The 15,163-nt window shown below is 37.4% G+C and overlaps 1 long non-coding RNA gene and 2 pseudogenes across 1 annotated transcript; 2 read left to right on the forward strand and 1 right to left on the reverse strand.

The window, feature by feature from the left end:
• Positions 1-1,380: 1,380 nt before the first annotated feature.
• Positions 1,381-6,128, forward strand: LOC121879354. The gene is made up of 4 exons (XR_006091313.1): positions 1,381-1,469; positions 4,692-4,775; positions 4,983-5,071; positions 5,444-6,128. It is a non-coding gene; the product is annotated as an uncharacterized LOC121879354 (long non-coding RNA).
• A 695-nt stretch (positions 6,129-6,823) lies between these two features.
• Positions 6,824-7,855, forward strand: LOC121879330 (annotated as a pseudogene).
• A 164-nt stretch (positions 7,856-8,019) lies between these two features.
• LOC121879331 overlaps positions 8,020-15,163 on the reverse strand; it is a 41,319-nt pseudogene continuing 34,175 nt past the window's right edge.

Raw genomic sequence — 15,163 nt, forward strand, 5'->3', positions numbered from 1 at the left:
TAAAATTAATTTTTTTACATAGAATATTCAGTACATGACTGCCATGAAGCTTAAGGTTACAGAACACACACACACACACACACACACACACACAGTGTAACTTTGGGTGACGCGTTGTCTGACTTGAGGTGACTTTGAGCGAACCATACACTTGATATTACAATTTATGTATCCTTCCTGTCCATGATTTACAATAATAACTGTAGGGTAAAAGTTACAATATTATACTAATAACACTGTCATGTATTGATACTATGACTAGTTATCAAGATACAGAGCACGATGAACATAACATGATAATGATAGTAAAGCCTGGAAGGGTTCATATCATAACTTGTTGTTCGTGAGAATGTTGCTCCGTGAGAGTTACCGTGGACCTCCATGTGCCCAGGTGGGATGGTCTAAGTATTACACTATAAGTGTGTCAAATGAGGAGTGACTGATCCACATGTAATTTAAGGTTTTTGAAATATGTAGTTAAATTAAACACGATTTTTCATATAGTTATGCCAATGATGGGAAGCATCGTGGTCTGGCACACACACACACACACACACACAAGCGCTGTAAACGTTGTGTGGAGTCACTGGCTGGTTTGGAAGTATCTATTTCCATTCATAATTTCGTAACTACAACCTATGGTATTTTTTCTTCGTGTTCATATATAATGAAGATAATGCAGAGTATAAAACGCCATATACAATACTTATGCATAATGTCATCTATCCAGCCGTACTATGACTGTGTGTGTTCGTGTGTGTGTTGCCTCGTAATAGTTATTGTGGGCCCCTGTCCAGAAAGGACACTGTTCTAACCTCCAGCACCCACCCAGGTGGGCTAGAGATTACGGTTTCGACTGTACCTTCCCGACCTCAACTTGCTTCACATTGGGAAAATATTATTACTGAAGACGTAGACGACGTATATTATTGTGCATATAAAAATATGGTTATTATCACTCCGCTATTTCTAAAAACAATAATATATTAGCTGATCCAATGAATCTAAAACACACACACATAAGAACATAAGAACATAAGAATGGAGGAAACACATTATATCTCAACGACTTTACCAACATCGTCATATATGGCAGAATCACACGGCTTTACTCCTTTACGAAAATATATTTCAAAGAAATTCCTTTGAAAACTTCCTTCTTGATGAAGCATCAGGACTACTGTTGTCTACTCTGTGTTTGCTGCCTACAATCATTTTACCAAATTAAATCTTTTCGTCGTCGTTATTAATCTTTAACACACACTTCATCTTATTAAGGGTTTTTCCCCTGTATAAATTTCGTGGGAAACACTTGCAAGTGAACTGTGAGTCACAGTTAGCCTGCGGCAATGGATATATAAGCGAGTAAGAACGGGGAAGCCTTCACTCAGGGTTTAGACGCCAGTTGTCCTACAGACGCTGCCTTCAACTGTATCACCTCACTCAACTGTCTTACCAGCCACAAACAGGTATATATATTACCCTAACCTATTAGTTGTGTTGACGTTTTACCTTTTACGGATGCTTCTTGTTAGACGAGACTGTTAGATGTTAATGGAAGTGACAGTGTTTTAATGAAGCGATGGTTGGAGAGTCATGGGCACACTGGTGTCTTCCCAGCCAGGACCGCTCACCAACCCTGTGGACAGTACGAGCCTCCTCTCCACTGCTGTTTGTCTTCTTATGTGATAATTGATTTTAATCATAAATGAATCTTTATGTAAGTGTTCATGGGTAGTAGAGCTGGAAAAGTATTATTTAGAAGTAGGAAATTTAAATTAGAAACGTGTGGGTGTGTGTGTGCGTGTGTTTGTGTGTGTGTTGTCCTGGATACTTGTACTAGGAATATTCGTGTACCTGTTTTTCAGTTTTGAAGCAACATATCCTTGTATATATTCTTCGTAATAACTAAACAAAAGATGCAGGTGAAGGTTTACTGTAAGTGGAGTGAGCAATTTATCTACCTGGACACAGTGAGCTGATTCATATACTTTATCTACCTGGACACAGTGAGCCGACTCATATACTTTATCTACCTGGTCACAGTGTGACGGGCCGAGTTCTCTCTGTTTATAATTTACCATCCAGATATTCTTTTCTGTTATTATTCTTCAATTCCTTATCTATAAGTATACTTTATATTCTTATACAAGTAATTCTCTTTTCAGTTATGTATGTTCTCTATATTAAACTTTCATGGTGTATTTATTTAATAATTTCTATGCTGTGTCGTTAGTTCCACAATGTACATACATGTCTTATCTTTCTTTTCTTGTACTTTCCAAGTCTTTCATTTTTTTCATATATATTACATTTACTCAGTTTCAATGTTCTTACCTTTCTGAAGTATACTCTGTTTTAAGTCTATTCTTATACATGAGTTAGTCTGTGGAACCATGTTATTCTTAGTACAACACTTTTTATACCTACAAAGGGTAGCTGCCACCACCCAGACTTTTCATTATATTACACAACTCAAGGAAAGTTTTTGGGTTGTGTGGTAGATGTATAGGCACGTGAGTAAGTATTATTTTCTGGGAACCAATGTTTAGAAGGAGTAGAGTGGTGATGCGAGTAGATTACTAATTCAATATTTATTAACACATGGAGTGGATAAGATGCATCTTAGATTCACTCAGACCAAACAGAACCGCAATTAACTTATTAAGTCATCAAACACTTCAAGAACTTATTACCTCATTAAACACCTCTAAATACTTATTACTTCATTACACAATTGTGGTATTATTACCTTGACAAATGAGATTCCGTAATTATTATTCACAAGATATCACTGGACCCTCGTGTCTTACTTTAACAAGTAACAAATTACCTCTTCAATTCTTGGTTAGAACGTTATACTCTCAGGTTATTCTTTCATGGTTATTACAGACGAATACATAACACACTGGGCAACTCCACAATTATAGTAACATACAATACCTCCTGTTAGTTCGCAAGGAACAACCTGGTATCTTGAACTCTCATTCAGTGGTTCAATACCTAACCTGGGATGACTATATTTCTGCTAGTCACCCCCAAGCATGGATATTAATACGGCTCCATACATATAACCAAGAACAGTAGATAGACCATGATCATACGACGGAGTCAGTGGGCCAAAGTTGTTTACAGGCTCGCTCGCGAGCTCGGAGCGCCTGGCCAGGGAAAGGTTGACTGTGGCGGCGGGCCGTGGCGTCTGCCAAGGAATCTCGCCCTGGGATTCTAATCTCGCCATCTTAAGACATCCTTCGAGAGACATCGTGCCCATAGGCGGCTCCCGAACCTCAGGAGTCTTGCTAACCCCCACAACAGCGTCTGGAGACGTGGAGAAGAAATCACAGAGAGGGTGAATATTTAACTTCACTATACAAAACATACGTCTGGCACCGGTCCAGACTATTGTTAGATCTCTACTTTACTCTACTCAATTGGCACGGAAGTTACCATGTTAAAACATGAACACTGATATTCACAAAATTGATTAAGTTAAACTGAATTAATATGGCGGCGTGGAACACACGTGAACATACTTGGAGAAGTGGAGAAGAAATCACAGAGGGAGTGATTTCCCCTCGCTCGCCGGCATATATACTGGCCTGAGGGCATATCCCTACTAGAAAGACTAATTTTACTAACAATAGGCCCTCTATTCAAAGTGATCCTTGGACACCTAGCTATGACCGTCAGTGTCACAGATCAGGCTAATTTTCTACATCTATATTTATGATTTAATCAGAGATTGAATTTCTCAGTAAAGAGGTGAAATGGAGTTATATATGCGTTCACAACTCTATTGGCCTGACCGCAAACCACATCCCAGGTCAAACGGCCGTTAAGTCTTGTTGAATTTTGAGTTTGACAGGAACTGTTCAGGAGATTAAATAAACAACTGACATTAACTAAACTATAAACATCAGATTCTCTGATGTCGGGGCGACAAAATAATATAACTTCAGTAGCGATCAGAAACTCATGGGTATCCCCATGGACGACATAAAATACGCCACTCTAGCTGGCAAACTCGACTTGACACATCTTACTTGACACATCTTACTAGCAATAAGGACAGTTGAAGCGTTCAACACCACTCACAATGGATCTTGACTGTTCCAACTGTAAACCGACATATCTAAGTAGACTCAAAACAAGGGTGTTCTCTCTCACATTCAAATTCATTTTATAGAGAGGTTGGTTTCAGTAAGTCAGAGAAAATGGGATAACGGAGGACTGAGGTGTCTTGAAGTGATGAGAAAACGGACTCCTCAGATGGAGGACTCAAAATAAAAGCAGAGTTACATGTTTTGTGGGCTATTGAGCGTATTATGAATCATTTGATTTTGGCGCTAACTGACGTGTATGACCATGGTCGTTATAACAGTGAGCTGACTCATATACTTTATCTACCTGGACACAGTGAGCTGACTCATATACTTATCTACCTGGACACAGTGAGCTAACTCATATACTTTATCTTCCTGGACACAATGATCTGACTCATATACTTTATATACCTGGACACAGTGAGCTGACTCATATACTTTACATACCTGGACACAATGAGCTAACTCATATACTTTATCTACCTGGACTTATGTAATTTATCTACCTGGACGCAATGAGTTGATGCGTATACTTTATCTACCTGGACACACTGAACTGACTCATATACATTATCTACCTGGACACAGTGAGGGTGATGGCTGGCTACCTGGCCTGCCTGACGTGGATGTTCCTGCTGGCTCTCTGTTGCACACCTACCCTTGCTCACTCTGGTAGGTACTGCGCTAACCACCATTTCCTGTTTTTTCTTCTTGTTTTAAGAAATATCATTTACTATTAACTTGAAATATTTATATACCTGAATTAGTTAATAAGATAAAGGCATGCATTAAGGCGACGAGGAAGATTCTGTTATGTGTACTAGTATCTGGACCATGTATTGGTGCTGAAAGTCATCTCTTCACTCTCTTCCTGCACAGGGAACCACGGGTTGGTAGGTGAGGGTGGCAACAGGCAAACTCGTGCGGCTACCACAGCGGGTGGAAACTACCCCGACCGACCAGGAGCGGTAAGAGCAATAGTTTGTCTTTCTCCCAATTATCATTATATATAATTTATATATAATCCTTGAAATATATTAACTTTTTCGATTGTTTTTCTCATTATCATTTAAATTGTTCTTCAAAGTCTTTCCACAAGATATTCTTCTGTTTTTCTCATCACTAAATGAGATGAAGGAAACGCGTAATATCATATCACAAGGTAGACTTAAGTGTATAAATCGTCAGCTTTACACCGAGGTTCACTGTAATAGTGTAGCTTATGTCTGTGAGACTAGACAATGGAAGACCAGCCCAGTTTTATCTCTTACTTTTGTTTCTTATAATAGTTAATGTATTACTAATTATTTTTTATCATTACCACACGGTCTCACCTACAGGGAGTGATAATAAGGACTCGGCCAGGCAACCGTCGCAGGATACCACCAGTGATAAAGGGAATTTCTTTTTTCAGTTCAAGAAATCATACATTTGCATAACCAACAGATGGTGGACAATTGGACAATAAACTCATCCATTCTGACACACTCCTGAAGAAGCCACACAGATGTAGTCAGGCAATATTGATTCAATTGTTTGGATACAAACTTTTCTGGTGCTCAATGCAGACGTGAAGTAAAATAACTTTGAGGGTGTACTCTGCTTCGAAAAATAACATTAGCTTTTTCTTGACTTGACGGATGGAGGAGAAGAAAAATTAGAGATGGAATTAATAGGAGAAGAGCAACAGATTTGGTGTGAAATGGAAAGAGTTACTTCATGGTAGGACCAGCTGAGGGTGAGGGTATAGGAAGAGGAATGGGGGGTGAGGAAGATGGCAGGAAGCAAAGAAGTAGGAAGATGGAAGAGAATATGGGGAGAGGAAGGAGAACAGGAATATAATTCGCGAAGAAAGAAATAAGGAGAAGAGGTTCAAAGGGAAGCAGGCAGAGTGGAGACTGTATAATATAACTATATGACTTCTTTGGAAAATAAATGTGTCTTGTTTCTTATCTGTAAACAAATACTGGAGTACTTACCACAGTCTCATTATCTACTTGATGAATAAAAACAACAATAAGAAAGTACTTTTGTTTTCTTATCATTTCATATTACTTAAAATATTTCTAATTTAAGTAATCAAAATAAATGACTGGGTTAATGAACGCCTCATTTTAATGATGCTGACGATAACATACAGTATATCAATATTTTTTTCTGTTACTTACCTTTTTTATTTTTAAACTTATGGATTTTTGGCCAATTTTGACAAGATACGAATATAAAGCACATCTCATTATATTTAAACGCCCTTGTGTTCACTTTCTGCTAAACTTTCAAACGGAAATTCTCAAAACAAATCTGATAATGTTTAGTCTTTGCTGATCACTGTAATATTTATGGTGTTTTATTATTATTTACTTTTTTATGAATATTGATCACTTCACTTGAATCAGATTAAGGTATACAACATAAAAGATCTGTATTAAGCCACACGGCTCACATCTGTCAAGAAACAAACATTAACGTGTAAAAGACACCAAGCCAGTGGACGTCTGCCAGTCTACTTCTGTTTACAGAAGTAGACGTGATTTTAGTATATTTAGTATATTTTAGTGTATTGAGCCTTTTGGAGACAGAAAGGGCCTTTAAAAATAAAATAAGAATAGCGAGGTTTGGAGGCATATGTCGACGTTGAATTAGAAATTCGCCGCTGCGTAGGAGTTGTGGAGGAGATCTGTTTGACCTTTATATTTCACATGCTTTGAGTTAAGACTGGTATGAGCCAGGTTGGTTTCTGCCTTTTAAGAAAATAGAACTTACTTTAGTACGAAAGGATTTAGCATTTAAAATAATTTTTAATTGGGGATTAACTTGAGCAGATGAGATGCGTTAGATGTAGGAACTACTTAGATAGAGCGTTCTATAAGTAATAAACCTTAATTCAAGTGCATTTGGGTGTAACAGTTTGTGATAGCTTTAGTTGTGTTTGTGAGTTATTTAGTTTTAATTATTTGTGTTCTTGTGGGTGTAGCATTTGTTAATTTGCTGGAGGGTAAAATTTTACTTTATATTCATACTCGTAAAGGTTCTAATAAAGTTGGTTTTGTTGGACTGCTTCAACTCTTTGCGGACGCTGTCAATTTGTTTACTAAAGAACAAACAGTCCCGGTTAAGTCATTTTTTTCTTATTATGCTTCACCTGTGTTTAGGTTGTGTACAGCATTGATTATGTGGTCTGTGATTCCATACGAAATTGGCATAATAAATTTAAATATGGAGGCTCTTTTTTTATGTGTTGTTTAAGGTTCGGGGTTTATTCAACGATGAGAGCTGGCAGTGTTTCTAATTGTAAATATTCTTTGTTCGGAAGATTACGGGCTGTTGCTCAGACTATTTCGTATGAGGTGAGACTTCCTTTGATTTCACTTTCCTTTATGTTTCTACTTGGTGGGTTAAATTTAGAATTTTTTATTTTGTATCAGGAGAGTCTGTGAATTTTATGGATTACATTGCCGTTAGCTTTGGTCTGGTTTGGTTCTTCTTTGACTGAAACAAATCGACATACTTTTGATTTCGCTGAGGGGGAGTCTGTGTTAGTGTCTGGGTTTAATACTGAGTATAGAAGAGGAGGTTTCGGGGTAATTTTTATGGCTGAGTACGACAGAATTTTATTTATAAGTAAATTATTTGCATTGTTGTTTTTAGGAGGATGTCCTTCGAGTCCGGTCTTTTAAGATAAGTTGTTGGGACTAGATTTGCCTTTATTTGGGTTCAGGGAACTCTTCCCCGGCTTCGGTATGATAAATTGATAGGTCCGGCTTGGAAAAGGTTTTTGCTATTATCTCTTATTTATTTGTTCTTTTTTATGGGGATAAAAACATTGTGTTACTGTTTTATGATTTAGTTTATAACTAATTTAGTATATCGAAAGTTAGGTGGTAGTTGAAACGTCTTAGTGTCTTTATTGACGCTTTCAAAGCATCTGCTTTATATTAACTAAACTGTCAGTCAAGGAGTTTATCTCATAATAGTAATAAAAGGGGTTGATGAGGTAGTAAAGGAGGTACACTACAGTTAAGATTTGGCCTGTAATGCATAGGGGTCCTCACCAGGTCAGGCACCGATTAAAGTCAGTAGGATCACAATGGCAATTAAGGATAAAAAAAAAAATTATATATATATATATATATATATATATATATATATATATATATATATATATATATATATATATATATATATATATATATATATATATATATATATATATATATATATATATGCAAGTAAATCACTGTAGGTGCGCGTGATCTAGGTATATGCTGATAACCACAAGGAAAGAAGAAAACACGAAGTTCCCAAGCGCTTTCGTGTAATTCACATCTTCAGGGGTGAGTACAGACTAGAGAGAGTAATACAAATCAAGGTGTATATATACAGAGGAGGGTGAGACCAGGTCCACAATGGTCAGGTATTAGGTAATGACCCTACTAATCTTTAAATAGCACACAACGGTTGGTGGTCAGGTCAGATGGTCAAGTGACCCGGCCTTCTCACCTGATCACAAATCTTCTTAATTACAAAATTGTCCAGCTTGTACATGCCGTTACTCAAATTCATGTTGAATGCTTCGGTATGTTTAATAAGACTAGATTCTATGATGTTCCTACTATCAATTGAATTACATGGTAATATTGAGGAGGCATTATCCCAGTCAATGCAATGCTTGTTATCCCTCAAATGAACAAACAGAGCATTGGATTCCTGGCCTGTCCTAACACTGTATTTGTGTTGTTTAATTCTAGTTGCAAGATCTTTACCTGTCTGGCCTAAGTAAAACATATTACATTCCTTGCAAGGAACTTTATAAATGCAACCAATTGTGTTGTTGGGGGAGTTCTTGATTAACATTTGTTTAACAGTGCATGAGTTTTTAAATGCCACATTGACGTTCCAGGTTTTTAGCTGTGCAGGAATGTGTGAGAAATTTTTGTGAAATGGTAATATTAAGATATTCTTATGGTCATGGGTGGGCTTGGGGTCAGTTCTATAAAAAGTTTTCTTAGTAATGTTTAAGCATTTGTCTATGAAAGATCTAGGGTATTTAAGGTTTGAGCCAATATTATATATATATTTGTATTCCTCATCGATGAATTCCGGACTGCAAATTCTCAAGGCACGTAAAAACATTGTTGAAAATACTGACTGTTTGACTTTATTATGGTGGGCAGAATAATAATGAATGTATGAACACACATTAGTTGGTTTTCTATAAATACTGAACTTAAAAGTGTTACCTATTCTGTGTATCAGACAGTCTAGGAATGGCAATTTACAGTCTTGCTCTAATTCCACAGTGAATTTGATCGAGGCGGCTAAGTTGTTAAGTTGTGGCAGGAAAGCTTTTAGGTCCTCATTACATGGCCAGAGACAAAATACATCATCAACATATCTAAACCAGACTGCTGAGGGTGGTAAAATATTACTTAATAGTTTCTTTTCAAAGAATTCCATATATAGGTTGCTTAATACAGGTGAGAGTGGGTTACCCATTGCCATACCAAATTTTTGAGCATAATATTCCCCATTGAATTCGAATTTGCAATCCTTAATACATAGTTTGATGAGTTCGATGAAGTCGTCTTTCGAGACGGGCAGTGAAATGTTATCCAGGGAATCTATGAGGAACTCTAGTAAATCATCAACTGGGACCTTTGTAAAGAGTGACGTTACATCAAAGCTGACCAGTTTAAAATCATGATTAATGTGTAAGTTATTGAGTTTATCAACCAGATCCATATTATTCTTGATATTGGAGTTAGAAATGTTGCCAACTAGGGGATTTAGTAAAGAAACTAACCATTTAGATAGTTTATAAGAGATTGACCCAACTGAGCTAATGATGGGTCTTGCTGGGTTATTGGGCTTGTGGGTCTTGATTACACCGTACATGTATGGCAGTGGAGGGGACGTTGAAGTAAGATGTTTAATGAGAGTAGCTTTGCCTCTCAATAGGGACTTCAGTTTTTTGTTGAACTGGGTGTTGACAGTGTTGAGAGGATTATTTATAAGTTTAGAATATGTTGTAGTATCACATAAAAGGTCATTCATTTTAGAGATATAGTCATCTTTGTTTAAGATCACTACTGTGTTGGCTTTATCTGCTTTAGTGAATCTTTCTGGACAGTTTGGAACACAAGGCTTGGACATAGATGCATACACAACACCTATACACATGTTCACTTCTTCACTTGTCAAATTACTGAATTTCTCCAAATTGCAAAATGCTCTGGCTATGTCAACACTGTCGACTCCCTTGTTAGAACCATCAAAATTTAAACCATAGCCGAGGGCACACAAGGTATCATTGTCTAGTTGTTTCGAGGAGAGATTCACTACACAGTTGTTATTGGCATCCTTAGTCCAATCACTATTTCTAATAAGGAGTGCCAATTTGTGGTCTATCTTGGCTTGAAGATCAGAACGCTCACGTCTCAGGTTATCAAAACAGTAGTCTAACATGAACTTTTTCCAATAACTCGGTATGGTCATATTAAAAGCGCGCTTTTTTTGTCTTACAATACGGAAGGCTTCATCCACTTCAATTTTCTTTATTTCAAAATGTTTCTTAAGGATGATTTCTTGGAACTCATCAAAGGGGCGGTCAGACATCTTCAGGACACGTTGTGGTAGGATTGATCTAGGCATAACTTTTTCACTGAGGCATGTCTGGAGAAATTTCAAACGTATTTTCAATTTGTGGGCCTTGATCATCGAAGAGGAGTATTCAGTAACGAAAGGAGACAGTCCAGGACAGCTTGTAGAGAGGATGAAGAAGTGGCGCGTGGAATCCATTTATGCAAGTAAATCACTGTAGGTGCGCGTGATCTAGGTATATGCTGATAACCACAAGGAAAGAAGAAAACACGAAGTTCCCAAGCGCTTTCGTGTAATTCACATCTTCAGGGGTGAGTACAGACTAAAGAGAAATACAAAACAAGGTGTATATATACAGAGGAGGGTGAGACCAGGTTCACAATGGTCAGGTATTAGGTAATGACCCTACTAATCTTTAAATAGCACCACAACGGTTGGTAGTCAGGTCAGAGGGTAAGGTGACCCAACCTTCTCACCTGGTTACAAATCTTCTTAATTACAAAATTGTCCAGTTTGTACATGCCATTACTCAAATTCATGTTGAATGCTTCGGTATGTTTAATGAGACTAGATTCTATGATGTTCCTACAATCAATTGAATTACAAGGTAATATTGAGGAGGCATTATCCCAGTCAATGCAATGCTTGTTATCCCTCAAATGAACAAACAGAGCATTGGATTCCTGGCCTGTCTTAACACGGTATTTGTGTTGTTTAATTCTAGTTACAAGATCTTTACCTGTCTGGCCTAAGTAAAACATATTACATTCCTTGCAAGGAACTTTATAAATGCAACCAACTGTGTTGTTGGGGGAGTTCTTGATTAACATTTGTTTAACAGTGCACGAGTTTTTAAATGCCACATTGACGTTCCAGGTTTCTAGTTGTGAAGGAATGTGTGAGAAATTTTTGTGAAATGGTAATATTAAGATATTCTTATGGTCATGGGTGGGCTTGGGATCAGTTCTATAAAAAGTTTTCTTAGTAATGTTTAGGCATTTGTCTATGAAAGATCTAGCGTATTTAAGGTTTGAGCCAATATTATAGATATATTTATATTCCTCATCAACGAATTCCGGACTGCAAATTCTCAAAGCACGTAAATATTTTTGTGTGTAGTTAATAATATATTTTCAGTTACTGATGTATGCTGTGTGTAGTTAATATTTATTAAATAATATTGATAGTATTGTTTTTTAATGTTGTGTCACTAATTGAGACCAGAGAATGAGGGAACTGGTTTTCAGATGAGTTTCTTCCGCATGTTGCAAGTGATACTGTGATTTAGTTCCTTTAATGCATTTAATTTTTCTTTATAATTCCGATCTCAGATATAACTTTTGTTCCCCAGAGTAGTGTTTAATTTAGGTTAGGAAGTGTGCATCTGTTGGGGTAATATACTTCTGTTGAGTGCCCTGAAGGCCTATTCAGGGTGGAGTTAAATAAGTTCTTATTTTTTTAATACCATTTACTCAGTGGTTGGTATTTTTTTGTTGAAAGCCCTTAAGGCCTGTTCCATGTGTGCAAGCAACACTTCTTAATACTTTAAATTTATTGTTGTCTAATGAGGCATTGCCTGAGTTTCTAATAATTTCAATATCATGTACCGTATAACTTTTATTCCCCAGAGTGGTGTTTTAAGTTCAGGTTAAGAGGTGCACATATTGGTGTACCATTATTTGATTGTGTCTGTAGTGTTGGAGGGAATATAAGTGTCTAAACTTTACAGTGTGTCTCATTCATCCCAGTCACAGACGCAATCCTTCCACGGATCATGGACAATTCATTTTGTTAGTAAAGTTAAGTGTTCTTGTGCTGGTTCGGGATTTTTCTCAAAGGGGCGCTTCCACTGCAGTTACCATCTAATAATATTTAATAAACCCCAAGTCAAGCGAGAAATTTAAAGTCCCGTAAATTCCGACCGGTTACATATATATATTTAATAGGTAGAAAGTTAGCCTTCGGTCCTCAGAGACATGAGTAAGAGGCAGGGTTATCAGAATTGTGATTTATGTGGCAAGGGCAATAACTCCTCGTAATTTGTTGGGGAGTGAGCGCAAAATGGCCTACGCGAACAGGAAGTATCACTCAGGTTGAACGTGGGCAGGTGTAACTGGGGGTGGGGGCGGGGGGACTAGCTGGGGCAAAGTTGTCCGGGTCTCCCAGAAGATATGGATTAAAAAGGCTTAATAAGATGAGGGAAGTGGGCTTAACTTTAAACCCAACAATGTTTTTAAAGTTAAAATGGGGGTGAAAGAGGACTTTGACAATATGGCTTGCAAATCCAAGAGGATTGTTGGCTCCAGTTTGATGAATGAATAAAACGTGAACAAGAGTGGTAGCTGCCACTAGGAATGGTAGGAGAAAGTGGATGGTAAAGAATCGACTTGACGTTGATTTGTCTTCGGCAAATCCTCCTCAAAGCCAGTGAACCAGGTCTGTTCCGATGTAAGGGATAGCAGAGAATAAATTAATAATAACTGTTGCTCCTCAGAAGGACATCTGACCTCAGGGTAAGGCATATCCTAGGAAGGCGGTTGCTATAAGTATAAATCAAATTACAACTCCTACTATTCAGGCATGGAAGAATATATAGGATCCATAATATATACCAGGCGCAATGTGTAACTAGAGACATAAAAAAACAAATTAACTCCATTGGTATGAAGGGCTCGGCGGAGTTACCCGTATTTTATATCTCGGCAGATATGGGCAACACTAGACAAGGCTAGATTAATGTGTGCAGTATAGTGTACAGCAAGAAAAAGGACTCTTACACTTTGGACTACTAAACATAGGCTTAATAGCAATCCAAAGTTTCAAAATGTTGAGATATTTCTTGGAATAGGCATATCCACTAGGTGGTGCTATCATTAGGCAGATAATCGAAGTGGTCTTGAGTAGAGATTTACATTTAACTTGGTTAGTTTTCTTATGTGGGAACGCTTTTAGCTGTATTTTATTATCTACTCAGAGTTTGTATTATAACAGTGTAACAGTGAGAGAGTAGATCTTTAAATTCTACTTCTGTTGTGATGACTTTAATTTTCTATTTTTTTTTTTATATTTTGGGGTTTTTCTCTTTAGGGAGACAACAAATTTAATCCTTTATATATTTAGTTCCAGCATTTGTGTTGTCCATAGGGGCTTTAATTTTAAGACCTAATTTAATCAGTATTTTATTCGGTTAAGATGGCTTTTTTACCCAAATGAGAAGTCTGCAAATGCAGGTATGTTGACGGTGTTTTCTAACAGGCGTCGAGGTTTTACTCATAATTTGTTTACTATTCATGGCGGGAGGTGGAAATTTTATTTTGTATAGAAGATATACAAGTGATCGTGGGCGCTTCGTGCCCGGTGGCGAGACCCGTGGTACAGCTTACCCAGGCGTGAAAGTTCGAACGCTCGTGCTTGGCTAGCGCGTAACCGCCGTCCGGGTGACAGCTTACAGCGACATCGTTATCCAGTGTAAATCAAATTGATAATTAATGCCTTCCTAAAGAAACCAGGACTGTTTCACTCTACGATTTTTTTGCAATTTTTCCATCAAGTTTGATGAAAACGGTTGTGCCATTTCGGCTGCCCAGAACAGACACACACACACACAGACACACTGCTATTCCTATAGTATATTAGATAGATGGTCGTGGTTGTTATAATCAAAGTCGTGGGTGTTATGGTCATAGTCGTGGTTGTTATAATTATGGTCGTGGTTGTTATAATCATGGTCGTGGTTGTTATAATCATGGTCGTGGTTATTATAATCATGGTCGTGGTTGTTATAATCATGGTCGTGGTTATGAGCATAGTCCTGGTTGATATAATCATTGTCGTGGTTGTTATAATCATGGTCGTGTTTGTTATAATCATGGTCGTGGTTGTTATAATCATGGTCGTGGTTGTTATAATCATGGTCGTGATTGTTATAATCATGGTCGTGGTTATGAGCATAGTCCTGGTTGTTATAATCATGGTCGTGTTTGTTATAATCATGGTCGTGGTTATTATAATCATGGTCGTGGTTGTTATAATCATGGTCGTGGTTATGAGCATAGTCCTGGTTGTTATAATCATAGTCGTGGTTGTTATAATTATGGTCGTGGTTGTTATAATCATGGTCGTGGTTATGAGCATAGTCCTGGTTGTTATAATCATAGTCGTTATAATTATAATTATGGTCGTGGTTGTTATAATCATGGTCGTGGTTGTTATAATCATGGCCGTGGTTATTATAATCATGGTCGTGGTTGTTATAATCATGGTCGTGGTTGTTATAATCATGGTCGTGGTTATTATAATCATGGTCGTGGTTGTTATAATCATGGTCGTGGTTATGAGCATAGTCCTGGTTGTTATAATCATAGTCGTGGTTGTTATAATTATGGTCGTGGTTGTTATAATTGTATAGATATGTACATACCAAGATATGTGAACACGCCTGACACCAGGACTCTTGTTAC

This window comes from Homarus americanus, unplaced genomic scaffold, assembly GCF_018991925.1.
Source record: "Homarus americanus isolate GMGI-L3 unplaced genomic scaffold, GMGI_Hamer_2.0 scaffold16894, whole genome shotgun sequence".
NCBI lineage: Eukaryota > Metazoa > Arthropoda > Malacostraca > Decapoda > Nephropidae > Homarus > Homarus americanus.